The following is a 17,042-nucleotide window of genomic DNA, read 5'->3' on the forward strand; positions in this document are numbered from 1 at the left end:
ATACACATTAGGCTACAAGGTTCATCCCAACCTTCTTGAGACTAGAAACACTAGACAGCCCTTCAGCTCTATACATTTGGGCCATTTTAGGCTGCCAAAAGAAAAGCACAAAAATATTAAAAAGACTACACTAAATAGAGCACAAAACGGATATCTGGTTATAGTATGAGAGCTAAAACAAGAAGGCAGAGCACCACCCCATTGGAATTCAGCTGGAGACATACCTATTGGGTGACTCGGAATCTTCCCAGCCCCTTGCGTGTCTGTGAATGACTCTAAAATCACTGCAAGTATTGATTTGGGGATTACAGATAAATACTAGCTTCCCAGTGAATTTGCAAATATAGAATCTGCAAGAAATGAGATTCAATTTTATCTGGATGCTTTACCCGGTATGCTGAGTTTTTCTGAGTGAATCTGGAAGCTCAGGTACAGTTATTTTTTTTTTTTCAGGTACAGTTAATATTTGGTTTAGTCTCACAGAGTTTTTCCAAGTCCAGATGTTAAAAAAGACTGGAACTATCTTAGTTGCTTTTCATGTACTCCTTCTAAGCATTCAAGAGCAACCTTAAATATTCTGATGGGGGATGGTGAGGATGGAGTAGTGGAAGAGAATAACTCATCCAAAGAGGATGGTTACCTAACAGCATTAAGTGGATTGTCATAGAGCAATTATGATCAATGTACTTGTCCTTCCTCCCTCCCCACTTTCCTTCCTTCTTTTCCTTCATCCTCCCTCCTTCTCTTTTCATGGATTTCTTTTGTTTCCTGACCAGTTTTTGTTTGTCCATTACAAGGCGGCAATCAGGTATCTGTAGGGAGCTGGGACCAACATCTACTGAGACCCTTGGTTGTTGGTCATCTACATAATCTTACCTTCACTGTTGCACTGCGGGACAAAGAATTTTCATAGTACAGTCAGTTCTGCCCTAAGGTATACATATGTGTTGCTAAAAAATCATCATGGTATGCAAATTAATGCAATAAAAAATGCAGGGCTTATGAGAAAAATGAGACTGGCTTATAACACTCAAAACTTTAGTCAGACACACTAGACAGTAAAGATAGGAGCCTAATTACAACAGTAGCACAGTTTTACAGACATTAAATGGTTAAGAAATCTGTAAGTAGTATAATAAAGATAGCAGTTTTCCCGGAACAAAAGCCTTAAATTCTCTTCTGGAAGTGGGCATCACAAGGTTGCAGCTTTTGTTGCTGTCAAGTGGTGGATGGAAGGTTCCTTGAAATCAGAGGGAATGAATAAAAAAAAAAAAAAAAAAAGAAATCAGAGGGAATGGTGTAATATCACATGTGCGTGGTTGTGACTCTCAACACACAACCAGGCAATGAGTTGAGGTGGCCAGTAGAGGTTTGAGGTGTGCTTGTGTTGTGTGTACTCTTGCATGGCTCATTCAGCTGGGGGCTGTTGTCTGCATTCATCTAGTGTTTCCTGTGGATAGAATCACATATAAACAAATGCAAATCTGCTTTGTCATCAAATTTAATATATCAGTGTATCAATCACATTGGAAAAAAATCAGGTTTGCACCACAAGTTTTATAACAGAATTGACTGTGCAGTATTCTGGGACTGCAGTATGATTAAATTTTTGTTCAGGCTGAACTTCTAGATTCCCCCAGAAATATTCGCCAGTACTAAGTGGAGCAGATGAATCTTGTTTTAGGTCCATCCTTTCATCTCCTGAATGTATATTTCAGAAGTTCTGCTATCAGTGTGTGTATCTGCTCAGGACTCCACTATTTTCTTTCTGTTTCTACTCATGTGGCTTCTGATGTTCTCAAAACAGTGAAGAAAGAATATGAGACCGTGCCACAGGGAATGATGGGTGATCTCCTTAAGTATATGAGGCACTGCTATCTTGATCTAAGCAATTCACCCGACCTATATAATTATACTGCCTTTGCTAGGCAAGGGTTTTTCCTAATACGGCCTCAGTGTACCATGTGGGTCTGAATTCTGGCCGAAGCTCAGCATATTTCATCAACATTGTGATTTCTGTGGCTGCGTGCCAAGATGACAATATTGAAACATCAAGAGGCAGAGACATACTTTCAGTATTAAAGCAAAATGAAGAAAATTCATTCAAAGGAGGAGTCCCTTTAGAAGTAAACTTTTATATAAAATGCTTTTCTGGGGCATCTGGGAAGCTCAGTAGTTGAGCATCTGCCTTCAGCTCAGTTTGTGATCCCGGGGTCCTGGGATCCAGTCCTGCATGAGGCTATCCACAGGGAGCCTGCTTCTCCCTCTGTCTATGTCCCTGCCTCTCTCTGTGTGTCTCTCATGAATCGATAAATTTTTAAAAATCTAAAAATAAAATAAAATAAAATGCTTTTCCTTTACCTTGACCTAATTTTACCCATCTCTCAAGACTCATTGTCCTGCTTCCTCCAATAATTCTTGCTATGCTAATCCCACCCTTATTCTTTGCACATATCCTACCTTATCCACCAGATTCCAGTTCACTTCTTCAGTTTTCACATTGTTTCACAGCCCTGGCCTCTCTACAAAATTACCTTTGTCTCCGTTCTTTGTAGAGGTCACCACAGAAGGCTTACCCACCTGTAGGAGCACTTGTGAAAACCTTCTCCCCAATGTTTTTTGGTTGATGGGCTTTTTTCCATGACCTGGTTTAGGAGTACATTTTTCTTTAGTTGTTTTGCCTTTAATAATTTGTTCTACTCAACTGACTTGTTGGCTTCAAGAGTAAAAGATACCTACCAAAGTTGATTCATTTACTACACATTCTTAGTTTTGTAAAGACTTAAAATCAACCTTGCCAAATGCTTGTCAAGCTTATAAATATTTTTGCTAGTGAGGGCGTTATTGCTTATTGAGCCACCTTGTTTAGCATTTAGAGAACTCTTTAATAAACTTTTTCTTAATATGGCATCCAACTATCTATTAAGAGTACTCAACAATGTCAATGCCATCCTGTAAGGCCCTCCTAGAATAACATAGATTTTTGTCCAAGAAAGTCTCTAAAATGTATTCTACACTAATGCTGAGTTCATTTCTCTCCAGGTTCACTTTCAGTTCCTTAAACTGATTCTCAGAAAACACAGACATAAGTCCTTTCAATGTCCATTTCTTTGAATTTTGAAGTTTATTTCCTTTTTAGACCACAGTATCCAGAATCATATCTGAAAGTTGTTTTGATCTTTCACAATACTTAGTACAATGTTAAGGCAAGAAGGAGATAATTAAAATATTATTTGAGGTAGATTTTTCTGTATGATGAATTTTTGAATTGCCTTTACAGGAGACTTTACTTTTTTTTTTTTTCTTTTTGAGACTTTACTTTTTTATTGCAATATTTACAGATGATTTTTAAAAAATCATTAAGATTTTTAAAAACTTTCTATCCCTTGCTTTTAGGTAATTCTGTAGATTATACTCATAATCAACTTTCCTTACAACTTCCTTCTCTATTTTTATTTATCTACAAATGTCTAAATTTAATGCCTACTGAGTGTTAAAATTGCTAAAACCTTTCAATGCTTCCTAAAATTTTGTCATTTGATGATGTACCTATGCAACCCAGCTGGTTTTGCTACATGAGGAGAAGCTACACACATACCCATAGGTAGCCCCAGGTCATATTTCTGGAGTCCATGACAACTTGGAATATAGCTCAGTTCGATGAATGACTAACAGATTTTCACCAAAGTTCATTGTGGTGTCTAGTAATCATTGATATCAAGTAATTTGCCCCTCTCCAACTACTCAGAAAACCACAATATATAAATATTTCTTCTGATTGATATTTTATGATTGTTTTAATACTGTATCTATTATTAGCAAGGAAAGAGACATTCTTTAGGCCTGGTCTACATGGTATTCAAAAGAAGAAACCCCTAAGAAAAATGAATTTGTGTATGGGTGGAATACCAGTCTCTTAGAGTGAGAAGTTAAAGTGGAAATCCAGGAACATTGAGGAGAGTGGGAAGGGAGAGAGAATATGCAAATATTTAAATAGAAAAATGTGAGCAGGTAACACATTTAAGATTATTTAAATCTCTGTTCACTCATCGAAGAATTAAGCCATTTTTTTTATCTGAAAGCATGACATAAAATGTATGGTCACCATAAAAAGAGAAAATTTCCCGAATTTGTCAATAGCAGCTATGAAATAAAGTTAGTTTCTCTTACGAAATCTTACTTCCTCTCATGAGGGGAATCACTTTCAGAAAACTTTCAATTACAAATTTGCTCTCTGCCCCTTGAGATATAAATCTTCTCTCAGTCTTTTTTATGGTTTTACAATCCAGGAATACTTTTCTTAAGGATGTGGGAGCCAGCCATTGGAGATATAATCATCAAGGAAGATATTGCTCCCAACTTCCAGTCTCTGTAGGCATATTGACTGGCCCCCTGTTAACATGTGTATGATTGGGTTATGGTGGTTGACTGGCTGGGTCACCTCATTTTCATTATCCAGCAGGCTCGTCTGGGCTTATTCACATCATGGTGGTCACAGAAGTTCCAAGGTCAACAAAAGAAGACAAGTTCCAAGGCACCAAACACTGTTTCAATCTGTGTTACATTCTATTTCCTTCCGTTTCACTGGCCAAATAAGTCAAAGCCAGATGGAGGGAGGAAGGGTGGGATAGATTCCACTTCTTGGTGGAAGGAAAGAATTTGTAGTGGTTTCTATTTCACCTAGAGCAATTTATTGAAGAGACTTTCCTTTCTTTACCATTCTTCAGGGTTATTACCAAAGCAAACATCTTGTATGAATGGTTATCATATTAACTTTATTTTTAATATATTTGTAGGTTGTTGTGATGTTCCATTTTTCATTCACTATATTGATTATTTCACTTGCCTCTCTTAGTGTGTTACCTGTCTTATAAATTTTATTAGTCTTTTCTGAGAACCAACTTTTACTTTTATTTATTTTTATTATTTTTAAACTTTTAAAAAATTTTTATTTATTTATTCATGAGAGACACGGAGAGAGAGAGAGGCAGAGACATAGGCAGTGGGAGACCCAGGCTCCATGCAGGAAGCCTGATGTGGGACTTCATCCCAGGGCTCCGGGATCATCCCAGGCTAAGCCACCCAGGCGTCCCAAGAACCAACTTTTAATAATTAGGTATGAATCTATAGATTGCTTTCTATTATATTTTTATACTTTTTTTTAACTTTCTCTACTTCCTTTAGGTTTAATTTGCTAATATTTTTCTATTTAATGTTTATACTAATCAGCATATGTGATGTTATACTATTGTAATGAATAGCCTCCAAGTGTGACTTGCTTAAAACAAAAGAGTTGTATTTCTCATTATTACTTTGTGCACATTATGGATTTTTGGGGGTTTTCTTCTTCAAAAATCATTATTCACACCCCGTGACTTCAGTGTACTGAAGGGTCAGCATATCATAATTGTAAATTCTAACTTTTCTTTGAGTTATTTAAATTTTTACTGAGATCAGAGCCTCAACCAAAATCTATGAATGTGTAATTGTAAAGTCAAATATCAGGAAGGATTCAGGGTAAAGAGCTCAGAAATTTCCTTAAATACTCAAAATACTTGTCTTATGATTGGAGCATGCTACATATAGCTTATACGAGTTTTTTCATTTTGTTCATTAGTTTTAAGGAGAATTTTAGATGGCAACTGCCTAGATTTTTGTGTTCTTTTTTTTTTTTCCTATGTATTATACCAGAGGCCTAGCAGTACATTTCTGCTCCCTAGAAAATGCCAGCTATGCTCTGTGTAATTTACAAGGAAGGATTTCGGGAATGGTAAAACACATAGACAGCATTTTTCATAACCATTGTGTGACTCCCTAAGGCAAATTTGCAGAGGCTTGTGAGCCTGACAACTCCTCTATGAGGGGATTCTATTTTACAGAATCTTAGGACGACCAAAATGCCTAAAGGGGCATGGCCTATATAAGATGTAATTTGAAGGTTGTAAATTAGTTTTAACAAAGCATATAGGATTGCTGAATGCAGTATTCTCCACATGTTGCAAAATTAATGCTTTGGGGCTTTCTTTTAAGCTTGGATAAAGCTGGGTAGAGATTGGGTTTTCTTCCATGCAGGACATCATCATAGCAATTACTTTTTGTTCCAACTTGTCTGGAGGGAGGAATTGAAGCTGAGGGGTGTGTCTCAGTTTATTAGGCGGTTTAAAGTCCTTGCTGGGGCACAAGATTCATCTCTGAGCTCGTACACTTTATATGAGTTACTTGCTTAGAGTCTTTTCTTAGGTAAGGCTGCCTAGATAAAATATCCAAGACTTGATACGTATATATGACTCTAAGATGGTCTTAATATGCCTCTCAGGTTTACTAAACTTCAGATACTTTCCTTCTTGACTATAAACCACTGACCTCCCTTTGCTTTTTTTGAATGTTTTTATTTAAATTCCAGTTAGTTAACATACAGTGTAATGTTAGTTTCAGGTGTACAATATAGTGATCCAGCACTTCCGTACATCACCTGGTTATCATCACAGCAAGTGCGCTCCTTCATCCCGATCACCTGCTTCTCCCACCCCTCTCCTTCTCTCTGGTAACAATCTGGTTTCTGTAGTTAAGAGTCTGTTTCTTGGTTTGCCTCTTTTTTTCTTTTGGTAATTTGTTTTGTTTCTTAAATTCCACATATAAGTTAAATCATGTGGTATTTGTCTTTCTCTGACTGACTTATTTTAATGCTTAGCATAATACTCTCTAGCTCCATCTGTTTTATTGAAAATGAAAAGATTTCATTCTTTTTTATGGCTGAATAACATTCCCTTGTACATATATACCACATCTTCTTTTATCCATTCATAAGTTGGTGGACAATGGGCTCTTCCCATAGTTTGGCTATTGTTAATAATGCTGCTATAAACATCAGGGCGCATATATCTCTTTGAATAATTCTCCTTCTCCTTCTCCTTCTCCTTCTTCTTCTTCTTCTTTTCTTCTTCTCCTTTTCTTCCCTCCTCCTCCTCCTCCTCCTCCTCCTCCTCCTCCTCCTCCTCCTCCTTCTTCTTCTGTGAAAGAGAGTATGGAGGTACTTCAAAAAGTTACAAATGATATTACCCTATGACCCAACAATTGTACCACTAGTATTTACCTAATTGTACCACTAGTATTAAACTAATTGTACCACTAGTATTTACCTAGTTGTACCACTAGTATTTACCTAAAGAATTCTTTAGTGGTACAATTGTTGGATCATAGGGTAATATCATTTGTCACTTTTTGAAGTACCTCCATACTCTCTTTCACAGTGATTGCATCAGTCTGCATTCCCACCAACATTATAAGAGGGTTCCCTTTACTCTGAATCCTCACCAACACCTGTCATGTCTTGTTGATTTTAGCCATTTTGACAGGTGTGAGGTGATATCTCATTATAGTTTTGATTTGAATTGCCCCAATGATAAGTGACGCTGAGCATCTTCTCATGTGTCTGTTGCTCATCTGTATGTCTTCTTGGAAAAAAATATTCATGTTTCTGCCTATTTTTAATTGGAATATTTGTTTTTCGGGTATTCAGTTTTATTAGTTCTTTATATATTTTGGATACCAACCCTTTATCAGATATGTCATTTGCAAATATCTTCTCCCATTCTATAAGTTGCCTTTAGTTTTGTTGGTTTTTTTTCACTGTGCAGAACCTTTTATTTTGATGAAGTCCCAATGGTTTATTTTTGATTTTATTTCCCTTACCTCAGGAGCCATATCTAGAAGGAAGTTGCCATGACTGATGTCAAAGAGGTTATTGCCTGTGTTCTCCTTTAGGATTTTTATGGTTTCAGGTCTCACATTTAGGTCTTTAACCATTTTGAATTTGTTTTTGTGCTTGGTGTACAAAACTGGTCTAGTTTTATTCTTTTGCATGTTTCTGCCTGTTTGACAGCAGTATTTGTTGAAGATACTTTTTTCTCACTGGATATTCTTTCCTGCTTTGTTGAGGATAAATTGACCATAAACTTGTGGGGTTTGACCTTCCTTTTCTTAAAACATTTACTTCAGAAAACTTTCAATTATAAATTTGCTCTCTGCCCCTTGAGATGTAAATCTTCTCTCAGTCTTTTTTATGGTTTTACAATCCAGGAATACTTTTCTTAAGGACGGGGGAGCCAACCATTGGAGATATAATCATCAAGGAAGATATTGCTCCCAACTCCCAGTCTCTGTGAGATAGTAGGAGCCTAACTTAGATAAGCAATTAGCAAACACAGATGGCCTAATCACATTGATCAATCTCCCTACTAACATGTTCTAGTAGTTTTCCACTAGTTTACCCTAATGCTTAAAAACATTCTCACTTTTTCTTTGAAGGAATTAAATTCAATCTCTCTTCCCTATTGCAAATAATCTTTTATAAAAGTCTCTCTTGCCTGTTTAACTTTACTGTTACAATTTTTCTTTGACATATACTACTACATATATACTACATATACAAAATACCATTTTATGTGAATGAACATCTTCTGAGGAGCTGAAATAGAAGATCCCCAGCCCCTTTTTTTTGCATAGTCACAGAGATTTTTCTTAGAATAAAGATATGTGTGTATGTGTGTGTAGATCCCTTTAGTTCTGGGTAGATAGTCATCAGTTTTTAAATTTGTTCCACAGTTATCCTTTCTGGTATGTATCAGCTTACTTTTGTTGGGAAAGGATCCAGGGCGTGGGCTTGAGTGGATTTTTGTTCTGCAGTGCAAATTGACTCAAGTGACTTGTTGCCAGATTGTGTTTATATGTCTTTGAGGGTAGTAGCGTATCTTATTGATTATTAGATTTAATTCAAACTGCACCCTAGATGTTCATAAGCTTTTTCAGCCAGTGAATAGTAGAAAAATCTCATCTAGTTTCTCACTTGTGAAAGTGTAGATTTAAAGGTTGGACAAAGCATCCAGCATCATATTTTACTCTTACAAGCATTTTTCATCCAAACCAATCTACATTTACAAATTTCTCTTCTATATCTTTTAGCCAAAGGGGTCTCTCCACCTGCTTAGAGAAATTTTGCTGACATTAGCTCACATTAGTTACAGTAAACTTAGGGAGTTTGTGGTACTTCCCACTTATTTGGTTTATAAGTGATGAAATTCTTTTGAAATTTGGGTAGAATATGAAATTGTGATGAAATTCTTTTTAAATTTGAGTAGATTAGAAGATAGTTGATTAGTGAGTTTAACGATTATTTATATTAGGACTTCTCTACATTTGTGAAAGTCTGTCTTCAAGATGGTCACCACCAATCCCTTCCCTTTCTAGATACACATGAAGAGGTAGAATCAATTGCTCTTTTTCCCTATTGGATGAAGTGACTTATTTAGTCAATAGAATATGAGAAAATGACATCCTTCAACTCCTACGGTTAGGTCATAAAAATCTTTGCAAATTACTTGGGGTCTCCTTGGACTGTTTGCTCTCAGAATGCTTACTCTGGAAGTAGTAGTAATCAATGATGTGTAAGAGTTTGTCCATGCTGTGAGATTTCCAAATTACATGGAAAGGCCAGGTGTATTTTTTTAAAGATTTACTTATTTTTCATGAGAGACAGAGAGAGAGAGGCAGAGACATAGACAAAGGGAGAAGCAGGCTTCCTGTAGGAAGCCCAATGTGGGACTCGGTCCCAGACTGGGGATCATGCCCAGAGCCAAAGACAGATGCTCAACTACTGAGCCACCCAGGCATCCGAGGCCAGTGTATTGAAATACCATATACAGAGGGAAAAAAAGAGACAAAGGAGCAATTAGATGCCAAATATGTGAGTGAAGAGACCACTTATAAATGGATCCCCTGCCCCAATATCTGCATGTGAGACAAAGTGAGCTAGAGATAAACTCTTTTAGGTATGCTTTTCCCACATTTATAACCCTCAAAATCTTTAGAAAAATATCTAAGTTTTGAACTAGTTTATTATGTAACAATAGGTAACTGGAACAATATCCAAGTTTAAGTTTTAAATTTTAGAACACTAGAGTCACCTCCATCTCTCCTTATTCAAAGTTCATCTTTGCCAAATCAACTCTACCTGAGATTTCTTTTTTTTTTTTAATATTTATTTATTTATGATAGTCACAGAGAGAGAGAGAGAGAGAGAGAGAGAGAGGCAGAGACACAGGCAGAGGGAGAAGCAGGCTCCATGCACCGGGAGCCCGATGTGGGATTCGATCCCGGGTCTCCAGGATCGCGCCCTGGGCCAAACGCAGGCGCCAAACCGCTGCGCCACCCAGGGATCCCCTACCTGAGATTTCAAAAAGGGAGATGGGCAGCAAAGGTTTGGTGGAAATATTTTAATAAAGTTAATTCCTCTCTTTCTGTATCTCATTTGAAAGGGAACTTGGCAGGTATGTATATATAGAGAGCCTCAACACATTCAGGGAAGTTAGATCTTCATTCCAGCATTTCATAGTATTAGGTCATTGCCCATGAGAAATTAGTGCAAACTTACATGTGTAGAATTTATTCAGGATTGCAATCCTCTAAAAATTTTTATTTTGGGGAAGAAGAGTTGTAGAGCTGCCAGGTTTGAATTCAAATCTTAATCTTTATCTACAGAAAATTACTTAAAAAATCATGTCTTCATCTTTAAAATGAAAATAATAATGCTTTGGAGTATTTTAATACATGATATGTGGAATGATGTATCGAGCACACAAATGACGTTCAACAAATGGCATTCTCCTCTCCTCATTTTGTTCTCTTGCTCCAGCTATTCATCTCTCTTCTTTTTCAGTTAAAGTAACACTGTCGTGATCAATTTGTAGATAGGTTTTAGCCCTTAGACTGTAAACTACAGGATCCAAGCCTATTTATTTTTGCATATCTAGATAGCCCATACCTTGACATATAAATGATACTTAAAAAATATTTGTTGAATAAAACTATGAAGTTTTGCCTTTCCTGAATTGCCTTCCATCAAAAGGCTTAATTATTACTGCTCTCTATTTTTTCTAAAACTTAATAAAACAGCAAATTTACCATCTGTTTCATCCTTTTGTCAATCAAATTAGATTATTTTTGTGTTTTTTTAAATATTGGTTTACCATGTGTAATTTGAGTTTTCTTTTATAAAATCTGGTAAAATAAGTCGTAAAATCTTTCTATGAAATGGTTAGGTATGCAATTTCACAAGTCTAAGCTTCACTTTAAATGAGTGCCATGCCCATATATTTTGAGTGGATTAAAAGAGGAAGGATTTAAAGGAAAATGAAAGGTCATATACATTCAGCTTTCATGGGTTAAAATAATTGTGTCTCTCTCCTTATATATTGGCAAATTGCAGTCCTAATAATAGGAAATATTAGATGTCCTTAGTTTGGAATGGTTCAGCTTCATCCATTGCAAATTAAAATAATAATTTTATTGCATCATGACTAAAGTATGGCTGGGGTATTTTAATAGGAGATCAGTCTTGGAAAACTAGCTAAAAAGTGATTCCTCTTTAAGTGGACTTGTTTATAGTCATAGTCCATCTTTTAAACTATTTTAGGATTCAAACAAATAAGAACAACTTGAAATCAAGAAACTCATTTAGCCATGAAAAAAATAGTTATTTCCCAATGTTAAACAGAAAATTAAACATTCACTTATGCTGAGGGAGATTAGAGAATCGCTTTTCTTTAGGAAAGACACAACATAGGAGAAAGATAAACCCTTTTAGAAAGAAAATAATAGATTTATATTAACATCCATCCCAAGAGCAAATGTTGATCTATTTGTTGGCCAAGCAAGCTTGCAGCTTAGATTCGTTCACTGCAAAACAGTTGCCATCCCAGAGCCTTCAGAAAGCCAAGTTCTTGCCAATGACCATGGAATTTGTCCAGTCCATCTGCATCTAATTATTTGTCCAAACTAGGTTTTACATTTCCTAAGTAATACTGTGCTTAGAATTTCTGTATGGGCATGACTCCATTATTTAGTTAATCATATTGTCAGGAAGCTGTTAGAATTTTTTGTAGAATTCTTCTATCTGCTATTTTCTTTTTTACATTCCATTTTACTTATCTAAATAATTATTTTTCTCCTTGGCTTTTCAGCTTGTTACAGTGTTAATATGCCCCATCTTTTTTACAACTGAATAAATCTATAAAACTAAGTTGCTTTCCATTTCCCTCTATTTTATACATTGTTTCCATAAATTGTTTTCTTTTTATTTTCTCTTATTAGATAGTTCTCAAGAAGTGACCCAAATTATCTAGCAGCAAGACAATAGATATTTTGTCATAAAATTATTTGTAATCACAGTTTATTATTTAGGTAGTTGCTTTGTTCTTTCCAGTAGGTTTACTATGGTTGGTTATTCATTTTAATGCAAAATACATTCATATACAGGAGGAAATGAAAAAAATAACATACAGCAAATCAATGTATACTTAAGGGTCCATGAGCAAAAAATTAAAGAAAATGGAAAATGGATCCTTATTGAAGCAGTTAGCTGCTAGTTTTAAATAAATTTATTTGTAGTAGTTTTGGAATAAATAAAAATCAACCTATCTGGCTTCTATGAAAAATGTTAAACTAAGATATATTAGAAGGGAAAAAACCTTGTCTAGAATCAAAAGAGGAGTATGTGTTTTCTTTCTATATGATGATGATACATATTATATTATATTTTTGAGTGATAAAATTGCCATCATTTATTTTTTTCCTGTAGTCTCTCATCTCTTTCAACAAAACGCACATAAGCTAAATATAAAGGTTAAACATTCTCTAAATTTTGGTTGACCTTATAGCATAAATCAACTCTTATTTCAGACAACTGCAGACTCCCTGCACAAGTTGTAGCAAATCCAATATCTACTTTTATAATTATTATTGATAATATAGAAGTAAGTCCATCTTTGTATAGTCCTTTAAAATTCTAATAAAGAGATTTTAATATTGTTAGGCCATTTGAATATTACTATGCTATTCTGGGTTTGTATTATATTTTCTTTTATTAAATATGAATACTGAGACATGGACAAGCTCACTGACTATGGTGAAGATCATATATCTAGTACTAGGCTGAACTGGAACCTAACTCAGAGATCCTCAATCTTAGGGATCCTAGGGATTTGTCAATTATATGATGTCATCATAATATATTAAATTGAATTACTAAAATGTCAATTAGCATAATATTTTAATATATTGCTTGATGTGTGAACTGAGATACAGAACTGAAGTATACACACATTTCTTTTGGGAATTGTCAATTTTTTATAACAGATATAAAACTGAGAAGTTTTATTGTTCAAGAAAACTTTATCAAGGCATAATTTTCATAAAATCTGTCCCTAGTTAATGTATATTTTGATGAGTTTCAAGAACTGTATACAGCCAGGCAACTCCCACCACTATTAAGACACAGCATTTTTATTACCCAAAACCTTCCTTCACAGTAAATCTCATCTCCTCATCCTCAGTCCCAGACATCACTGTTCTGCTTTATCCTAATGTAGTTTGTAATTATTTTTCTAGAGTTTCATATAAATGACTCAAGAGTATCTGCTCTTCTGTGTCTGATTTCTTCCTCTTAACATAATATTTGTGGGACAATCCATATTGTGCAGTTGTATCTGTAGTTCATTCCTTTTTATTGCTGACTAGCCTTCAGTCATATGATATACCAGCATGTTTATTCATTTGCTTATTTATGGACCTTTGGATTATTCCCAAATTGTGGCTATGGGGAATAAGGAAGCTAACAATACATGTGTGTACATATCTCTGTGTGGGCATGTGTTTTCATTTTCTTGGTCAGATATCTAGGAATGAAATTGTTAAGCTATATGGCAGATGATTTTAAATTTGTAAGAAACAGCTAAATTGCTTTTTTAAATGGTGGTCATTTTCCATTCTTATAAGCAATGTATATAAGTAACCAACTATCAACATTGGCATTGTCAAGTCTTGAATTATAGCTGTTCTATGAGGTTTGTAGTGGTATCTCATTATAGTTTTATTTTGCATTCCTATTCATTACTGATGTAAATATCTCTATATAACTATATCTGGTATTGTATGGTAGTTATTAGCTTACAAGTTCTGGTAGTTTTTTTAATAGATCCTTAGTGTAGATGCAGATACATAATTCTTCATGTGTCACATGTGAATAAAGACAGTTTTAATTCTGTCGTATCCCCACACATTTTTATTTTTGGCTTACTGAATGGGCTGGTAATGATGAGTGGGATTCATTTTCTTCTTGCTGATATTAAAGAAAAAGGATTTACTCTTTCACCATTGTTATTTTAGCTGAAAATTTCTCATAGGACCCCTTTATCAAGTTGAGAAAATTCCCTTATATTATGAATTTGCTGAGAGTTTTGTTTTGTCTTTTTTTAAATCATGAGTAAGTATTGACTTTTCTCAAAGGCCTTTCAATTGCATATTTCATGATAATTATAGTCTTGTAAAAGCCTACTAATGTGGTAAATATGCAGGTTGATGTTCAAATATTAAATCAACCTTGTTTTCGTAGAATAAAACTAACTTAATTTTGATGCATCATATTTGCTAGTATTTTGTTAAGAAACTTATATGTTCATGAGGATATTAATTCCAAGTTTTAAGTCTTTAAAATTTATTTTTTGGCTTTTGGTAATCAGGGTAATGTTGATCTCTGTTTTCTGAAAAAGTTGTGTAGGAATAGTATCATTAAACTATAGGGGCGCCTGGGCATAGAATTTAAACTATAATTTTTCAGCACTTTCAAGATGTTATTTTATTAGCTTTTGGCTTACTTAGTTTCTGGTGAGTGATATGCAGTCATTTTTATCTTTTGTTTTGTTTCGTATACTTTGTCTCTTTTCTCTGGATATTGTTTTCTTCTTATCACTGTTTTTTTTTTTTGAGCAATTTTATTTTGATTGTGTTTGTGCTTTATTTTGTGCTTTGTTCATCCCATTGGTGATTGAGCTAGCACTATAGTTTTATTCAGGTTTGAGAACGTGTTAGCCTCTGTTTCTTCTCTTCTTTTCTGTTTGTTTATCCCGTTCCTACCATTTTTGGAATTCCTATTCCATGTATATTAGATTAATTCATTTTATTCTGTAGGTTAATAATACGTCTTAATTTTATCTCCCTTTTTTGAAGTTTTCAATAGATTCATTGCTAAATCTGTAAATTTACCAATATTTTCTTGTGTAGTGTCTAATCTGTGATTAAAATTTTCACTTAGACACTTTATGTTTTACCTCTATAATTTCTATTTAGTTCTCTTTTAAATTTCCATTCTCCTTTTTATTTTGTTTATATTATGTTTACATATTTGTAATAACTTTAATGCATTTGTTAGCTTTGTCATTTATGTCATTTATAGTCGTATTTCTTTTTTTTTTTTAAAGATTTATTTATTTATTCATGATAGACATAGAGAGAGAGAAAGAGGCAGAGATACAGGAGGAGGGAGAAGCAGGCTCCATGCACCAGGAGCCTGACGTGGGATTCGATCCCGGGTCTCCAGGATCGCGCCCTGGGCCAAAGGCAGGCGCCAAACCGCTGCGCCACCCAGGGATCCCCTATAGTCATATTTCTATTGATTGTTTTTCTCCTGTTTTGGGCTATATATTTCTACATAGCATAATCAGTTATTTTGATTTTATGCTAAACATTACAGATATGAATTTGTAAGAATCCTGGAGATTTTTCTTCCTTTAAAAAGTGTTAGGCTTTGTATTATCACACAATTAAATTACTTGTAAGTCAGTTTCTTCCTCTGAGGTTTTTTTTTTTTTTTAAGAATTTATTTATCTGAGAGAGAGACAGACAGACAGACAGACAGCAAATGGGGAGGGGAAGGGGGAAAAGGAGGAGCAGACCCCTCTGCTAAGCAGGGAGCCTGACACAGGGCTCAATTCCAAGATCCGAAGACTCCTGGATCATGACCTGAGCCGAAGGTAGATGCCTAAGTGACTGAGCCAACTGGGTACCCCCATCTGAGGCATTTTTAAAGCTTTGCTGGGGGAAGGTCTGGGGTAGCCTTTGTTCAATTGATAGTTTACCCCCAATTACTTACATATGATCCCTTCTGATAACAATTCACTCTCCTAAATATGCTAAAGGTTCATTAGGGACAGTCTACTTTGCTGGTTAGAGTTTAATATATTTTCTAGAACTTACCTGTGCAGGTGCTGGGAATTTTGACCTTATACCTGGTTCTTCTCTATCAGGCCTCCTGGAGCTTCACTCTGTGCTTACATATCTGAATACTTAGCAAAGATGTAAAAGAACTCTTTATTTAGATTTCTGGAGCTCTTTTTTGCAAATCTCCCTCTTTTCAGAACTCTGCCCCCACCACTACCACCTGCCTCAGCCTTTCCTATCCACCATTCACATTCCTCTCCTCTGTGTGGTTGCTGGCTTTTTAAAAATTGTGTCTAGATAGCAAGCCAGAACAATTATAAGGCTGACATCATCTGTTTGTCTTCTCGTAGGGATCACAGTCCTGAAATGCTGTTAGCCAGTGTCTGTTTTCAGGTTTTGATTTTTCTTTGCATATTTATAGAGAAAGGTAAATCTAGTCCTTATATTATGACTAGAAGCTGGAATTACAGATATTTTGAAACTAATTAGTTTATTTTTATTACTTATTATTCTTTTCGGGCATTTTTATAGCCCAGGCTAAAGTCACGTTTAGAGATATATTTATAGATTTTTTTTTAACCTGCTGAAAGAGAAATAGAAATTCACTTCCAAATTCAGGATTCTATTAAATACTTACTTTTCTGGACAATCAGATCTGTACCAATGAGTTCACTTAATTGTTGATCCCTTTGATACAAAAAAAAAAAAAAAAAAAAGTTATAAGCAGCAGGAGGGGAAAGACCAGGAAATGATTCAAATAACCTAGCTGTGCCTAATCAAAGATGGCCTGTGATACAAAAATAAAAGAAAAATCCTAAATATAATGCCATTTTCAGAAATATTTCAGAAGACTTTTTCAAATGTGTAAAAAGAAAAAAAAAATAGACTTTAGAACATTTTCAAACAGGATCCTGAAGTAGTCAAGAGCAGTATAAAGAGATTCTTGTCCTTTATTTGTAAATGTTCACAGAACTAAAAGGAGAGAAACAAAA

General features: G+C 35.0%; 1 long non-coding RNA gene across 1 annotated transcript; it reads right to left on the reverse strand.

The window, feature by feature from the left end:
- Positions 1 to 1,077: 1,077 nt before the first annotated feature.
- On the reverse strand, positions 1,078 to 16,740 carry LOC111098155. The gene is made up of 3 exons (XR_005367395.1): positions 16,688 to 16,740; positions 2,581 to 2,645; positions 1,078 to 1,450 (listed from the first exon to the last, which is right to left on the reverse strand). It is a non-coding gene; the product is annotated as an uncharacterized LOC111098155 (long non-coding RNA).
- Between the last annotated feature and the right edge of the window lie 302 nt (positions 16,741 to 17,042).

This window comes from Canis lupus, chromosome 12 (genome assembly GCF_011100685.1).
Source record: "Canis lupus familiaris isolate Mischka breed German Shepherd chromosome 12, alternate assembly UU_Cfam_GSD_1.0, whole genome shotgun sequence".
NCBI lineage: Eukaryota > Metazoa > Chordata > Mammalia > Carnivora > Canidae > Canis > Canis lupus.